At 44.4% G+C, this 16,355-nt stretch overlaps 1 pseudogene; it reads left to right on the top strand.

The window, feature by feature from the left end:
- The first annotated feature begins 4,621 nt into the window (after nucleotides 1-4,621).
- The window catches only part of LOC139159627 (NADH-ubiquinone oxidoreductase chain 4-like), an 86,587-nt pseudogene continuing 74,853 nt past the window's right edge, over nucleotides 4,622-16,355 (top strand).

The raw sequence follows: 16,355 nt of genomic DNA, 5'->3' as shown, positions 1-16,355 counted from the left end.
GACACCCATCCAGTCCCCAACAGCCTCCAGGCACTGGCACATCACTTCCACTGCTTCGTTGACTGGACATGGGGTGGAAATGTACAGCTGGGTATCATCCGCATACTGATGATACCTCACCCCATGTCCCTGGATGATCTCACCAGGATAATTTGCAAATTAGAAGACACTGATCTATTCTCTCATCCTTCCCAAAGTGTTTCAGAGTAGGGTGGGTATTTTTCATTTAAGTGTAAAAATGCATCTTCAGATGATGTGTTTTGCAAGGGGGAAATAAAAAGACCCATCTTTTAAGCAGGATACATTTTCATATGGAATTGTTAAAATGGGAAGATGAATGTAGCAACCGAGCCAAGTGAGCATATGAGGAAACACATGTGAAACGGAATATTATCAGGATCTGTTTAGACGTTTGTTTCTTATTCAATATGCTCCTCAATAATGAAGATATTTCAGGGCTTCACAGGAGTCCCAGAAAGGGGGGGGGGGCAATGCAGCTATGAATTCTGTCGCCTAGGCAGCGACAATTAAGCAAGATTTCAGATTTAATATCTGACTTGATGCAAACATTGCAATTTAATTTTAAGTTGTAGAAGTTCAACACCATAAAATGCCAACAAGTTAAGTTCAGCAAATCTCGATCATTTTTATGTCTAGCAAAAACTTCAGAAGAAAAGGATTTAGGGGTAGTGATTTCTGACAGTCTCAAAATGGGTGAGCAGTGCGGTCAGGCAGTAGGAAAAGCAAGTAGGATGCTTGGCTGCATAGCTAGAGGTATAACAAGCAGGAAGAGGGAGATTGTGATCCCCTTATATAGAGCGCTGGTGAGACCATATTTGTAGTTCTGTGTTCAGTTCTGGAGACCTCACCTACAAAAAGATATTGACAAAATTGAATGGGTCCAAAGACGGGCTACAAGACTGGTGGAAGGTCTTAAGCATCAAACGTATCAGGAAAGACTTCATGGACTCAATCTGTATAGTCTGGAGGACAGAAGGAAAAGGGGGGACATGATCGAAACATTTAAATATGTTAAAGGGTTAAATAAGGTTCAGGAGGGAAGTGGTTTTAATAGGAAAGTGAACACAAGAACAAGGGGGCAAAATCGGAGGTGAGTTGAGGGAAAGATCAGAAGCAATGGGAGAAAATATTATTTTACTGAAAGAGTAGTAGATCCTTGGAACAAACTTCCAGCAGACATGGTACATAAATCCACAGTAACTGAATTTAAACCTGCCTGAGATAAACATAGATCCATCCTAAGATAAAATACAGGAAATAGTATAAGGGCAGACTAGATGGACCATGAGGTCTTTTTCTGCCGTCAGTCTTCTATGTTTCTAATAGGGGACCTAGGAAAACTTGGGCGGGGGGGCAACTGGCCACAGTAAATTTTCTGTGGCCCACTCACTGCAGGACAAGAGTTTCACTAATATTGAAGAAATGGTGGGATGGAATCATTTAAAGAGAAGATGCTGAAGGAAGGACAGAATGAAATGTGAATGACAAAAATGATTTTAAAAAACTATTTTAAATAATTAAATTGAATTGGTGAATTGTTCTGTGGCGAGAACAATTGGTCATGGTGAATTGGCCATGGTGAGTTGACTATGCAGAACTGCTTTGATGAGTTGACTGTGGTAAGTTGGCTGTGGTGAGTTGGCCATAGTGAGTTTTCCATGTTGAGTTGCCTATGTTGAGTTGGCTGTGTTGAATTGGACTTGGTCAGTTGGCTGTGATGAGTTGGCTATGGTGAGTTGGCTAGGGTAAGTTCTGTAGTGAGTTGGCCATGTTGAGTTGGCTATGGAGAGTTGCTTTGGTGAGTTGGCCATAGAGAGTTGGCCATGGAGAGTTGGCTGTGGAAACATGGAGAGTTTTTTTGGTTTGTTGGCTGTGGTAAGTTGGCCATGGTGAATTGGGCATGATGAATTTGCCATGGTGAGTTGGCTATGTTGAGTTGGCTACGGTGAGTTGGCCATGGAGTTGGACTTGGTCAGTTGTCTGTGACGAGGTGGCTATGGTGAGTTGGCTAGGATGAGTTCCTTGGTGAGTTGGTCAGTTGGCTGTGTTGAGTTGGCTATGGTGAGTTGGATTTGATCAGGTGACTGTGATGAGTTGGCTATGATGAGTTGGCCATATTGAGTTGGGACACATGTCATAGGTTCACCATCACAGGTCTAGACATACCTAGTTCCCTCAACTGTTCTACATTTAGAGTCAGTCTCCAGATTCCTGACCATCTCTGTTGCTTTTCTCTGAACTTTCTCGAGCAGGTGTCCCCAAACTTTGTAACTTTAAGACTTGTGGACTTCAAATCCCAGAATTCTCCAGTCTGCCGAATGACCTCTGACCTCTGTTCTAGGGTCTCAGCCCCTTCAATGAAGACTTTCTGTTTTTCTCCTCCTTCTTCTCAAATCTCCTGATCCACAACTCAACACTCTGCTTTCTCTTACGGGCCCTCTACTGTGGTCCTGCTCCTTCCATCTCCTTCTCTTCTCATGCTTCAACCACAGCACAGCTGTAAAGCTGTGAGATGGAAAACAAGGAAAAGGTATTCTGAACCAAATGGTATAGTAATATATTATTTAATAAAATTCCAGTGTAGCAGAATGCTTTTTACAACCATGTACACTTTTTACAAACTTCAAACTTGACAGCTCCATGATTTGTGGGCTTCAACTCCCAGAATTCCTCCTCCAGTCATGCTAGCTGAGGAGTGGCACTTAAAGTCCACGAGTCTTAAACTTGTCAAGTTTGAAGACCCTTGACCCCTAACCCCTAACCTAGGGGTCTTCAAACTTGACAGCTTCAAGACTTGTGTGGACTTTAACTCCCAGAATTCCTCCTCCTGTCATGCTAGATGGGGTAGTTAGAAGGCAAAAAATCACACCCATTTTTGCAGAAAATTGATGTTTTTTTGCCCATTTCTTTTGCAAAAATTGGGTGGGCATAGGGTCTGGGAAGTCTGCAGAGAACTCTTGGGTGGTGGTTTTTGTGAAAACGGGCTGGTTTCCCCCCTCCCCCTGAAAAATGGGGTCATTTTTGTCTTTCCCCAGCACCCAGGAACTCTCTGCAGGCTTCCCAGAACCTCTGTCCACCCTGGGTTTTTTGAGAAAAACGAGCCCAGGAGAGCAAAAAATGGCTGTATTTGGTGTATAAGATGCACCAACATTTTCACCCTCTTTCAGGAGGGAAGAAGGTGCATCTTATACTCTGAAAAATATGGTACTTTGGACAATTTTGCCCTTGTACAATAAGCGTTTCTTCTCGGAATCTTGCTGAGAAATTTATTTTTTTTAAATATTTATTTTATTTATTCATTTGTCCAACACACAAATACATAGGAAGAAAAATAGACATGTAGTAATATATATAAGGGTAAAAGGGAACTTAGAGGAGAGGAAATATGAAAGAAAGAGAATATATACGATAAGTGAGAGAAAGGAAAGACAATTGGACAGGGGACGAAAGGCACACCAGTGCACTTATGTACGCCACTTACTGGCCTCTTAGGAACCTGGAGAGGTCAATTGTGGAGAGTCTAAGGGAGAAATGTTGGGGGTTAGGGGTTGACACAATTGAGTCTAGTAAGGAGTTCCATGCTTCGATAACTCGATTGTTGAAATCATATTTTTTACAGTCAAGTTTGGAGCGGTTCGTATTAAGTTTGAATCTGTTGCGTGCTCTTGTGTTGTTGCAGTTGAAGCTGAAGTAGTCATTGACCGGTAGGACGTTGCAGCATATGATCTTGTGGGCAATACTCAAGTCGTGTTTTAGGCGCCGTTGTTCTAGGCTTTCTAGGCCCAGGATTCTTAGTCTATTTTCGTAGGATATTCTGTTTCGAAAGAAAGTTAAGGGACAACCCTTTGGATTTTCTTTGGTTTCCCATCACCGGTTGCTCTTAATCCCCCTCTTTTCTCAGCTTTGATTCAGCCCCCTGCCCCCCGCAAGGAATCTTGTCTCCCCAAAGACCAAGTCAAATCTTGGTTTGTCTGGGGCATTTTTCCCGCGAGTGGGAGCAGGCCCAGGGTTCGTCCACCATCGTTCGTTCCAAGTCTTCAGATCCCCGTCAGCAACTGGAAGGGGGAATGCTCCAAAACCTGGAGAAATTGTTAACATGTGTCTCCATCACCTCCCGGAGATGAGCCCCAGATGGGGAGAATGTGGTGGGGGGGGGAAGAAGGGGTGGAAAGGGGGGACTCCTCTTCACATCCATTCGCATCCTACCTTTGATCTAAATGTATAGCAGACCGTCTTGGAAATAGAGGCAGCCAGGCGGGAGAGAGATTTCAAACGTCACCCAAACTGCTTCCTTTGTGTGTGATTTCCGATATATGGACAGGAGCATTAGAGGAGGGTTGTGCATGCACACACACACAGTCCCCCACACACACAATTTTGCATTTCAGCGTGTGGTGGTAACTTTTTCCCCAACGTATTCTTCCTGTTGATGTCTGCAATGTTTCAGCCGTTGCTGTCGGGGTGGTGGTGGTGCAGAGCATTGGGGAAAAGTGTGCCCAAGGGGAGTGACTTACACACACCCAGCCTGACCACAAGACACCCACCCCCCAGCCCAGACTGAAGGATGTTTTCCCCTCCTTCGTTGCTTGCTGAACTCCCCATGGAGGTCCTGGAGTGCATGAAGGACCAGGCGGGCTGTGGGAGCATCCGCTGTTGCGGTCTGGAATCGTGCGCTCGACTTGCTAATTGGGTTTTGTCGCTTAATTGGTGGCCTGCTTTTCTTCGCTCTGCTTTAAATGTGGTTCCAGAGATGGGAGGGGGCTGTTTTAATGCAGCCACCCATCGTGGGGGTTCCCAGGCAGGCTGGGGGCTTCCACCCCAGACTTCCTCAGCCGGCTGTGGGAATCCTGGATTTGGGAACTATCACAGCAGCAGGAGGCTGTGGGAAACTTTATTCTCTCTCTCTCTCTCTCTCTTCCTTCCTTCCTTTCTTTCCTTTTGTCTGTTTCTGCCTATTTCTCTCTTTCTCTTTCCCTTTCTGTTTCTTTCTTTTTTTCTTTTCCTGTTTCTTTTCTACCTTCTCTTCTTCCATTCATCTCTTCTCTTTTCGGAGTTTTCGGAGAGGGGCGGCATATAAATCCAATAAAACTTGAAACTTGAAACTTTCTCTTTTCTCTTTCTCTCTTTTATGTTCTCTTCCTCATCCTCCTCTTCTTCTTTCTCTATCTTATATTCACTATCTCCTCCTCCTCCTCTATTTCCCTCTCCTTCTCTCCTTTCTTTCTCCTCTTCCTCTTCTTATCTCTGCTCTTCTATCTCCTCCTCCTCTTCTTCTTTCTCTATCTTATCTTCCTTCACTATTTCCTCCTCTATTTTCTCCTCTTTCCTCCCTTTCTCCTCCTCCTCTTCCTTTTTCTTCTCCTCTTTCCTCCCTTTCCCCTCCTCCTCTTCCTCCTCCTTGTTGGTAAAATCTGGGGCTAGTAAGGAGAAAGCCACAATTTAGGCCCCAAGGCTGGGTTCACACAGGGTCCTCACTAAGGCATCATGGGGCTACTTTTGAAGTCCCATCGACTAAACAATGTCATCTGGCGGGACCCAGGCGAAGAGCCTTCTCTGTGGCGACTCTGACCCTCTGGAATCAGCTCCCTCCAGAGATTAGAACTGCCCCCACCCTCCTTGCCTTTCGTAAACTCCTTAAACCCCACCTCTGTCGTCAAGCGTGGGGGAACTGAGACATCTCCCTCTGCCTATGTAGTTTTTGTGCATGATATGACTGTATGTATGTTTCTTATATTGGGGTTCCTTGCTTTTTAGACTTTTTAAAGGTACTATTGTTATTTTAGATTCTAATTATTAGATTTGTCATTATGTATTGTTTTTATCACTGTTGTGAGCCGCCCGGAGTCTACGGAGATAATAATAATAATAATAATAATAATAATAATAATAATAATAATAATAATAATAATGCACCTTCTCCGAGACCGCCTTCTGTCGCACGAATCCCAGCGACCGATTAGGTCCCACAGAGTGGGCCTCCTCCAGGTCCCGTCAACTAAACAATGTCGGTTGGCGGGCCCCAGGGGGAGAGCCTTCTCTGTGGCGGCACCGACTCTCTGGCACCAACTCCCCCCGGAGATCAGAACTGCCCCTACTCTTCCTGCCTTCCGTAAACTCCTCAAAACCCACCTTTGCCGTCAGGCATGGGGAAACTAAACATGTTCCCCTGGGCACGTTGAATTTATATATGGTATGCTTGTGTGTGTGTATGTTAGTATAGGGTTTTTTTTTAAATTTATAATATTTTAATTAAATTGGATTATGTATTGGATTGTCTTTTCACTTGTTGTGAGCCGCCCCGAGTTTTCGGAGAGGGGCGGCATTCAAATCCAAATAATAAATAAATGTGCTAGTGTGTATGATTGGTTTTTAACTTGTGGTGTTCTTAAAATTAATTTAATATTGGATTTGTCTTGTATTGCTGTTGCTGTGAGCCGCCCTGAGTCTGCGGAGAGGGGCGGCATACAAATCTGATTAAACTAAACTAAACTAAACTAAATAAAATAAATAATAATAATAATAATAATAATAATAATAATAATAATAATAATAAAATCCCCATGGATTGCTCGCATGGTGTGAATGCACCAGACAGTGTGTGCAACAGCCCTCTCTCTTTCTCCATTTCCCGGGGAAGCAAAACTCGTGTTTAAAAACCCAGCAGCCCCTTTCCTGGCGAGGGCAGAGAGAAGGGCCCCGTGCTTTAACCTTGGCTGCTGGTGCCGCTGCCATTAAAGCTACAAATCTATAGAGACTGAAAATTTCGGAGCCATAAATCTTCCCCCCTGGGAGGGGCTGTCAGAGCGAAGCAACTTTCCTTGGGATGGGGAGCGAGGGGTGCCGTCCTTCCCTCTGGCCCCCTGACTCCTATTTTATCTCTCCCACCATGAGGAAATTATTCTCTGTCTCTAATTCAACCAGAGGTCACTTTCTATGTGGCTTCGTTCTCCCCTGAGCCCATCGGAAGGCAGCGAAGGTCACCAGGCGAAGCCTCCAAGGTTGCGTAGGAGCAAAGCTGCAGGTGGAAGAAGGGAATTCATGTTGGGGAGGGGGAGATTTTGCGCATGAGGAAGGCAACCCCACCAACTAGCCACACTTCACAACTCTACCTATTTGAAGTCTTCAGTGAAAAACACTGCAGCAGGCTCTCTTGTAAAAATAAAGTTTACCGACACAGACTTCAGAGGAGAATCAGAACTGCAGAAGAAACAATTGCTGCCAACCTGCCTTCCAACCTGTATACTGCATGAATGTATACTGCATCAAAAAGAGGGTGGGGAAAATATTTACTGACCCCTCACATCCTGGACATAAACTGTTTCAACTCTGACCCTCAAAACGTCGCTACAGAGCACTGCACACCGAGACAACTATACACAAGAACAGTTTTTTCCGGAAAGCCATCACTCTACTAAACAAATAATTCCCTCGACATTGTCAGACTTTCTACTAAATCTGCACTTCTATTACTACTAGTTTTTTTTCTCATCATTCCTATCACCCTTTTCCTCCCACTTACGACTGCATGACTGTAACTTGTTGCTTATATCCTAAGATTTTTATTAATATTGCTTCTTCATTGCTTATTTGACCCCTATGACAATCATTAAGTGTTGTACCACATGATTCTTGACAAATGTATATTTTATTTTATGTACGCTGAGAGCATCTGCACCAAGACAAATTCCTTGTGTGTCCAATCACACTTGGCCAATAAAAATTCTATTCTATTCTATTCTACTTTTCTTCTTAGCAAAATGTTTATCTAAATAATCTATCTCCTTTACATTTAACCACTATAACAAACCACCCACAATACTATCATACAACTCCTATTGCATCCACCACTGCAACCACCCTCAAAGCACTAACCACTAAGCACAAACCACAAATCAGCAAACCACTAAGCACAAACCACACCCATGCAAGGGTGCTATTTCTTTTATATAGGTTACAGCCAATCAGGTTGCAGCACAGTTAGCAAACCCATGATTACATATCGATTGTGGCTTACATCAGTCTTTCCTATAGAAACAAACTTCCAGCAGACGTGGTTGGTAAATCCACAATAGCTGAATTGAAACCTGCCTGGGATAAACATAGATCCATCCTAAGATAAAATACAGAAAATAGTATAAGGGCAGACTAGATGGACCAGGAGGTCTATTTCTGCTGTCCATCTTCTATGTTTCTATGTTTCTATAGTTACAGGTGATTTTCTTGCATTATAATATTATTCCAATAAATAAACTTATTTCTGACAATTCACTCCATCCGTCTTGTGAGCTCCCTTCTGAAGCTGATCTGTTGAGGAAAAACTATGGAGAGGCCTCCTTTTTGGACCAGGGTTTGGCAAACACCCATGAAAGGCAGAACCTGCAAGGCTTCTGAGAGTCTCACAGGTTTTAGAGTCAGGGTGGCGCAGTGGTTAGAGTGCAGCATTGCAGGCTCACTGCTAGTGTAGTTCAGCGGTTCAAATCTCACCACTGGGTCAAGGTTGACTCAGCCTTCCATCTTCCGAGGTGGATCAAATGAGGACCCAGATGGTTGGGGGCAAGAGGCTGAGTCTGTCAACTGCTTAGAGAGGGCTGGAAAAGTATTGTGAAGTGGCATATAAGTCTAAATGCTATCGCTAGAAAGAAAGGAAAGAAAGAAAGAAAGAAGGAAGGAAGGAAGGAAGGAAGGAAGGAAGGAAGGAAAGAAAGATGAGAGAGAGAGAGAGAGAGAGAAAGAAAGAGATCATGACAGGGAAGGGAGGGAGGGAGGGATAGAGGGAAGGAGGGAGGGTGGCACAGTGGTTAGAGTGCAGCCCTGCAGGCTCCTTCAGCTGCTAGCTGTAGTTCAGTGGTTCAAATCTCACCACCGGCTCCAGGTTGACTCAGCCTTCCCTCCTTCCCAGGTGGTTCAAATGAAGACCCAGATTGTTGGGGGCAAGAGGCTGACTCTCTGTAAACCACTTAGAGAGCGCTGGAAAAGGAATGTGAAGCGGTGTATAAAGTCTAAATGCTATTGCTATCGCTTCTCTTTCTCATCGTTCTCCTGTTCCTCCTCCATCTTCTTCTCCTTTCTTCTCCATATTCCCTTCCTCCTCTTCCTCCGCCATCTTTTCCTTCTCCTTCTCTTTCATCTTCTCTTTTTCCTCCTCTTCCTTCCATAGTTCCCTCTAAGCTGAGCAGTGAGCAATGGCTCACTTAAAAATCATCATCAACTCAGAGTTTTCCAAACCTGCCCAGAAGCCGAGAGGGAAAGAGTGAGAGGGAAGGAGAGAGAGAGGAAGAGAGAGAAACAGGTAGAAAAAAGAGAGGTAGGAAAAGAGAAAGAAAATCAAAATCTAGTTTGAAATTAGCTCAACTATTTAAGTGGCATTTTGATATTGATAGAGTTGCCCTATTATGAGCTCACTGTTATAGACACAGTACAGTATTTTATTTTGAAATTCTCTGAGGCAAAACAGGGTGGGTTTTTTATTTGTTTGTTTGTTTATTTATTTATGTATTATTTCTGTGCCGCCCAGTCCCGAAGGGACTGCCGCTCAGACACTATACTTTTCTGCCCCCCCCCCCAAAAAATAGAGGGAACACTGCTTCCTTCTCCATCTTTTTCTTCTCTTCCTCCATCTTCTCTTTCTCATCGTTCTCCAGTTCCCCCTCCATCTTCTTCTCCTTCCTTTTCCATCTTCCCTTCATCCTCTTTCACCTCCATCTTCTTCTTCTCTTCCATCTTCTTCTCTTCCTCTTTCTTCTCCATATCCCCCCTACTCCTCCTCCTCCCATGTTCAGTGAGCATTGCACACTGAACACTCCTAAAATGCTGGAGGATTCCTGGCAAATCAGCAATCAACAGGCACATGGAGATAAACAGCATCAACATGCTATTCAAAAGAGACAATCAAGAACGAAGGAAAACACAGAAACACCAGCTCACCAGCAATCAACACTCAGATAAGAAGAGATTGACACCAGGACTGATGCTACGCCATCCATCCAACGGTAAACAACACCCCAATCAAGGAACTACCAACTCAGACAAACAGCCTCATCAACAAACCACCAAGAAGAAAACAGTATTACCACCAACACAGACAGGGCAAGACGCTAGAATATAAATGGAGAGCAAAGCCTACTCTCTTTTATCACCTATGTCATATCTGCAAGAACTTGGGCTTCCTCCTCGATCCACAGCTCACATTACAGCCCCATCTTTCAGCTATGGGGAGGGGGACCTTGGCCCAGGTTCGCCTGGTGCACCAGTTGCAACCCTATTTGGACCAGGAGTCATTGCTCACAGTCACTCATGCCCTCATCACCTTGAGGTTTGACATCTGCAATGCTCTCTACATGGGGCTACCTTTGAAAAGGGTTCGGAAACTTCAGATCGTGCAGAATGTGGCCGCGAGAGCTATCACAGGTCTTCCTAGATTTGCCCATTTCTCGTCAACACTCCGCAGCTTGCACTGGCTGCCAATCAGTTTCCGGTCACAATTCAAAGTGTTGGTAATGACCTATAAAGCCCTACATGGCATCGGATCAGAATACCTTCGGGACCGTCTTCTGCCACACAAATCCCAGCGACCGATAAGGTTCCACAGAGTTGGCCTTCTCCAGGTCCCGTTGACTAAACAATGTTGTCTGGTGGGCCCCAGGGAAAGAGCCTTCTCTGTGGCAGCCCCGGCCCTCTTGAATCAACTCCCCCCAGAGATCAGAACCGTCCCCACCCTCCTTGCCTTTCGTAAGCTATTGAAGACCCACCTATGTCGTCAGGCATGGGGAAATTAAGATACCCTGGGCTTATATTGTTTATGCATGGTATGATTGTGCTGCATGGTTTAAATAATGGCTTTTTAGATGTCTTTTAATATATTGGATTTGTCACATTGTTGTTTTTGTTGTGAGCCGCTTCGAATCTAATCTAATCTCCGGGGGGAGTTGGTTCCAGAGGGCTGGGGCCGCCACAGAGAAGGCTCTTCCCCTGGGCCCCGCCAAACAACATTGTTTTGTTGATGGGACCCAGAGAAGTTGGTTTTCCCCATTCTGCAAGCTTGAGGGCTGTAGAAATCCCCCCCCCCGCTGCCCCCTGATGTTTGCTATTTATTTTGGAAGCCATTGCTCTGTTCCTCCCTCCTGCCTTGCTTTGAACATTTACGTTCCAGGACTTTATCAATATTAAATGGTGATGACTTTTTTTAACATGTAATTTAGCCCATCAGCAGTTACTGGTGAACCGTATCCTGAGAGCGAACAGCAGGTTTTGGGATTATGTGACTCTTTCCTATGAAAGCAGAGACACAGATGGCTGAGAAGGAAAAAAAGGCAACCAGCCCTGTCTTTAATTTCACAAGCATCGTGGTGAGGATAACACAAGCCTCCCACTCCAGCCATTTACACACACACACACAAATATACCCCTGCACATATCGCTAATAGCATTGGAGTCGGGTGAAGAAGAACTGAATGGAAATGGTTTCTCATGAAACAGAGTCTTGGGGCATCTCAGAGGGAATCTCCCTGAAGTCTTTTCTTGGCTGCCTTTAGCTGAACATCTGATGGAGCGGATTGTGGGCCAAGGAAAAGCAGGCATGACAAATGTGTGAGCCGACGGTGTCTTTTTGTGGTGGGCCCAACACAGTTGGCTGCTTTCTGGAGACCAACAAAAGAAGACCCCCTTCTTGCTCCCTTTTGTTTTGTTAAAACGGTTAACAGTTGGGCACCCCCGTTGGGAATGTCAATCTCATTCAGGAAAGTCTTCTGGTCATAGACAGAATAAGCAAATGACAGAGTTGGAAGGGACCTTGGAGGTCTTCTAGTCCAACCCCCTGTTTTTGAGCAGGAGACTCACTCGTGTCCTGCCCAATTAGTTATGGATTCAGATGACGCAGAGACAGTGGAGGCATGGCACAGGCATCCTTTGTTCCTGGCACCCGAGACTGACAGTGAAGAAGACGTGGTGTCAGAGGCTGAACAACAACCAGAGCCTCCTGCATTTCCTGAGATAAATGACTCAGGAGAAGAGGAGGAGCCTCTTCTGGATGCTAGAGTGCGCAGGGGCTCTAGGAGGCATGAATGGTTTGCTAGGAGGAGATTTACTCAGGAGTAGCACTGCTGGCTATTGGGCCATGCCCTCAGACTATTTAAGAATGAGTCGAGCCATGCTTCATTGCAGAGAACAACGGAGTTCATTCATTGCAGAGAACAACGCAGTTCATTCAGACACTTTAATATCGGTTGTTGTATTTGGCTTGTGTTTAAACAAACACAATCTTGGCTTTCTTAATGAACTCCAGCCCTCCAGCTAGCTTCTGAACTCTAGGCTCTTGAAATATTGCTTCAATCTAGTAATTATTGTCATGTTTATCCTCTTTCTGGTACTCTGGCCAACTGATAAGGCTTTAGGAGACTTGATTCTCCTTTTGAAAAGACTTTTAAAAGACTCTTAAAAGACTGAGACTTTTGTAAATATTAAACACTTTTATTAGTTATTCCATTGGTGTGCATCTGATTTCTGGGGGGCTCGGTGCTGAGACAGAACAGGTTGCTTCTCGTAGTTGTGGATGACACAAAACTGGGAGATCTAGCCAAAAGCCAAGATGACACAATGAGAAGAAAGTCTAAGCTAGGCAGTTTGGAAGACTGAGTGGAAAAGATCAAGAGCTTTTTTGAAAAGGAAGGAATAGAACAAAGCTGCCCTGAGTCTTCGGAGAGGGGCGGCATACAAATCTAATAAATTATTATTATTATTATTAGAAACATAGAAAGATAGAAGACTGATGGCAGAAAAAGACCTCATGGTCCATCTAGACTGCCCTTATACTATTTCCTGTATTTTATCTTACAATGGATATATGTTTATCCCAGACATGTTTACATTCAGTTACTGTGGATTTACCAACCACGTCTGCTGGACGTTTGTTCCAAGGATCTACTACTCTTTCAGTGAAATAATATTTCCTCACGTTGCTTTTGATCTTTCCCCCAACTAACTTCAGATTGTGCCCCCTTGTTCTTGTGTTCACTTTCCTATTAAAAACACTTCCCTCCTGAACCTTATTTAACCCTTTAACATATTTAATATGTTTCGATCATGTCCCCCCTTTTCCTTCTGTCCTCCAGACTATACAGATTGAGTTCATTAAGTCTTTCCTGATACGTTTTATGCTTAAGACCTTCCACCATTCTTGTAGCCCGTCTTTCGACCCGTTCAATTTTGTCAATATCTTTTTGTAGGTGAGGTCTCCAGAACTGGACACAGTATTCCAAATGTGGTCTCACCAGCACTCTATATAGCGGGATCATAATCTCCCTCTTCCTCCTTGTTATACCTCTAGCTATGCAGCCAAGCATCCTACTTGCTTTCCCTACCGCCTGACTGCACTGTTCACCCATTTGGAGACTGTCAGAAATCACGACCCCTAAATCCTTCTCTTCTGAAGTTTTTGCTGACACAGAACTGCCAATACAATACTCAGATTGAAGATTCCTTTTCCCCAAGTGCATTATTTTACATTTGGAAACATTAAACTGCAGTTTCCATTGCTTTGATTAAATTATTAAATCACATTTAGGAAGGAAAAATGTAGGGACACACATATAATATGTGTGATTCCTGGCTGAGAAATGCTAAATTTGATAAGAATTTTCTGAATAATTCTTTTTTTAAAGCCCTAACCAGAGGATAAAATAATGTGATGGCTAAGGACACGAGTCAAATGAATACCCAGTAAGCAGATTATTTCCCCTATTTTCCTCCCCAAAAACTAAGGTGCATCTTATATTCTGGTGTGTCTTATACTCCGAAAAATATGGTATATGTATAAGCCGCACTTGTTGATTAAGTGCTTTGCAAAACGACAACAACAGCTCTAATTTTCTTGCAAAAACCATCCCTGGGACAACTTAAGCACAGGCCCTTTTCAAAAGAGCAATTCTACCTGCAAATTGACCTGACACATAAGGAAGAAGAGACGGGGAGGAAAGAGGGAAATAAATTGGTGCGTATTTCATTATGAAAAGCTCCTCCGCTGCTCTTGCTCAAGAACAATAGGAGCGTCTCAGAAAAGACGTGTCCCTGTTAGGAGATCAGAGCCCCCTCCCCGTTTCTACCAACATGTCTCCTTGTCTGTTTTTTGCTAAAGACATTTCTGGCTGTTTTTCTTCTTCCATTTGTTTTCCAGCTGCCAAAATCTATATTCTGAGTCGGTTGAAAAAATGACTAATAGCTCACTGCAAATAAATAGATGGAGAAAATGTGGACTTGGAAGCTTGGATAGAAATGGACCCTGCTGTTGAGTCTGTTGCTCTATTTATTTTCACACCGCGGTTCTCCATCCTCTCTCTTACGGGGCATGAATTTTAAAAGATCTGTCGGGGTTAATGTGATGATCTGCTCGTGCCCAGGCCCACAGATTTCATGTCCATTCATGCATGGCTACTTCTCCCTTCTTACCCAGTCGATATTTCTATCGTCACCGTTTTTCTGTCCTTACATCTCACCTTTGAGCTGCATAATTTCGGGTTATCTATCCCTTAATTGCAGATGAGCAGAATCCACTGGACAGAGAGCAGGCTGAGAATGACCTCCACTTTTGAGCGGCTAAGCTGCACACTCAGTGCTTCATCTGCTGAAAATTGGAGGTTCAGTCCCACCAGAGGTCAGGGGGAACTGTGGTCCTGCTACTAACCAGAGCATACAAAACTTTAGACAGACCAATCCTTGAATACAGCTCATCTGTCTGGAACCCGCACCGCATTTCGGACATAAATACATTAGAAAGTGTTGTGGTTGGCTCTGGGCCAGCTCCTGCAATGGGGAATTTGGATGTTGGCTTAGGAGAATCCTTAGGTTCCCAAAGACTTGTTTTACTGCCATCAGCTAGAGAAATGGATCCCTTATCTTCAACGATACCTGCGCAGATGGTCCCTTCTTGCCATGAGCCTGCACATACGGGCATCTACCAGCAGATCCTCCTCCGAGTCTGATGTCTCACTAATGGGAGCATTAACTGATGGGCTGGCTGCACCCGTCTCTCCGTCTGATTCCACCCCCCACCCCCCGGTCTGACCTTGGCAATGAATCTTCACTATCAGAATCTGCTGGCAATAACACACGTCTCTGTGAACCTGAGAATTCCCCTGAAGCAACGTCCAAATTCTCCATTGTAGAAGCTGGCCCAGAGCCAACCACAACAGCCGATTGTGGGGGCAATAATGCTGGCTCTGTTAAGAAGCGCTATTGCTGACATGTTGTAAGCTGCCCTGAGTCTAAGGAGAAGGGTGGCATAAAAATCGAATGAATGAATGAATGAATGAATGAATGAATGAAGAATGAATGAATGACTCAACTAAGTAAGTAAGTAAGTGAGTGAGTGAGTGAGTGAGTGAGTGAATGAATGAATGAATGAATAAATCAATAAATAAATAATGAATGAATGAATGAATGAATGAATGAATGAATAAATGAATAAATGAATAAATGAATAAATGAATAAATGAATAAATGAATAAATGAATAAATGAATAAATGAATAAATGAATAAATGAATAAATGAATAAATGAATGAAACTTCAGGAAGATTCTTCATGTTCTCTTGTTTTGCAGCGGTCTCACAACTGCCAACAATTTCAGCCCAGCATCGGTCTTGCTGCGAGGTCTCTGAAAGGTTTGGCATGCAGGAAAAGCAACCAAACCTGTTTTCGTTTCTCTCTCCCCCCTCCCCCGCTGAGATATCTCTGGGTCTTCAGAGGAACTCATGAAAAGAGGAGAGAAAAAATTCAAGCAGCAGGAGCAGAATTGCAGGGGAGGGGGAATGAGCCCACCGAAGGCATTCCGTTTATGGAGAGGATGACACTGTAAATCAAGAGCGAATGGCTCCCCCCAGGGTGCAAAGAGTTATCTGGACTCCTCCGAGAAGAGCCCTTAGCTGCCTCCCGTCCTCAGCAAAGGGACTTTTCTGCAACACATCTCCTAGAATAAGGATGGCTGACCTTTTTCCCCCTTCGGTGCCGAAAGAGTGCGTGTGTGCGCTATTGCACATGCGTGAGTGCCCACACCCCTAAGTCAATGCCTGGGTAAAGCGAAAACAACTTCCCCCACCCCCCTGGAGGCCTTCTGCAGGTCAGAAACGGTCTATTTCCCAACTTCTGGGGGGGGCAGTAGGGTCATGTTTTGCCCTCCAAAGGCTTCCCTGCGACCAAGGGAGGGCAAAAACGCCCTCTCCCACCCCACTGGAGGTCCTCTGGAGGCTGGAAACGGCCTGTTTCCCAACTTTTGAAGGGCCCAGTAAGCTCCTATTTCACCCTCCCCAGGATCCAAAGTCTTCCCTAGAGCCAGGAAAGAGTAAA

This window comes from Erythrolamprus reginae, chromosome 2, assembly GCF_031021105.1.
Source record: "Erythrolamprus reginae isolate rEryReg1 chromosome 2, rEryReg1.hap1, whole genome shotgun sequence".
NCBI classification, from domain to species: Eukaryota; Metazoa; Chordata; class Lepidosauria; order Squamata; family Dipsadidae; genus Erythrolamprus; species Erythrolamprus reginae.
This window is presented reverse-complemented; position numbering and strand designations above follow the sequence as displayed.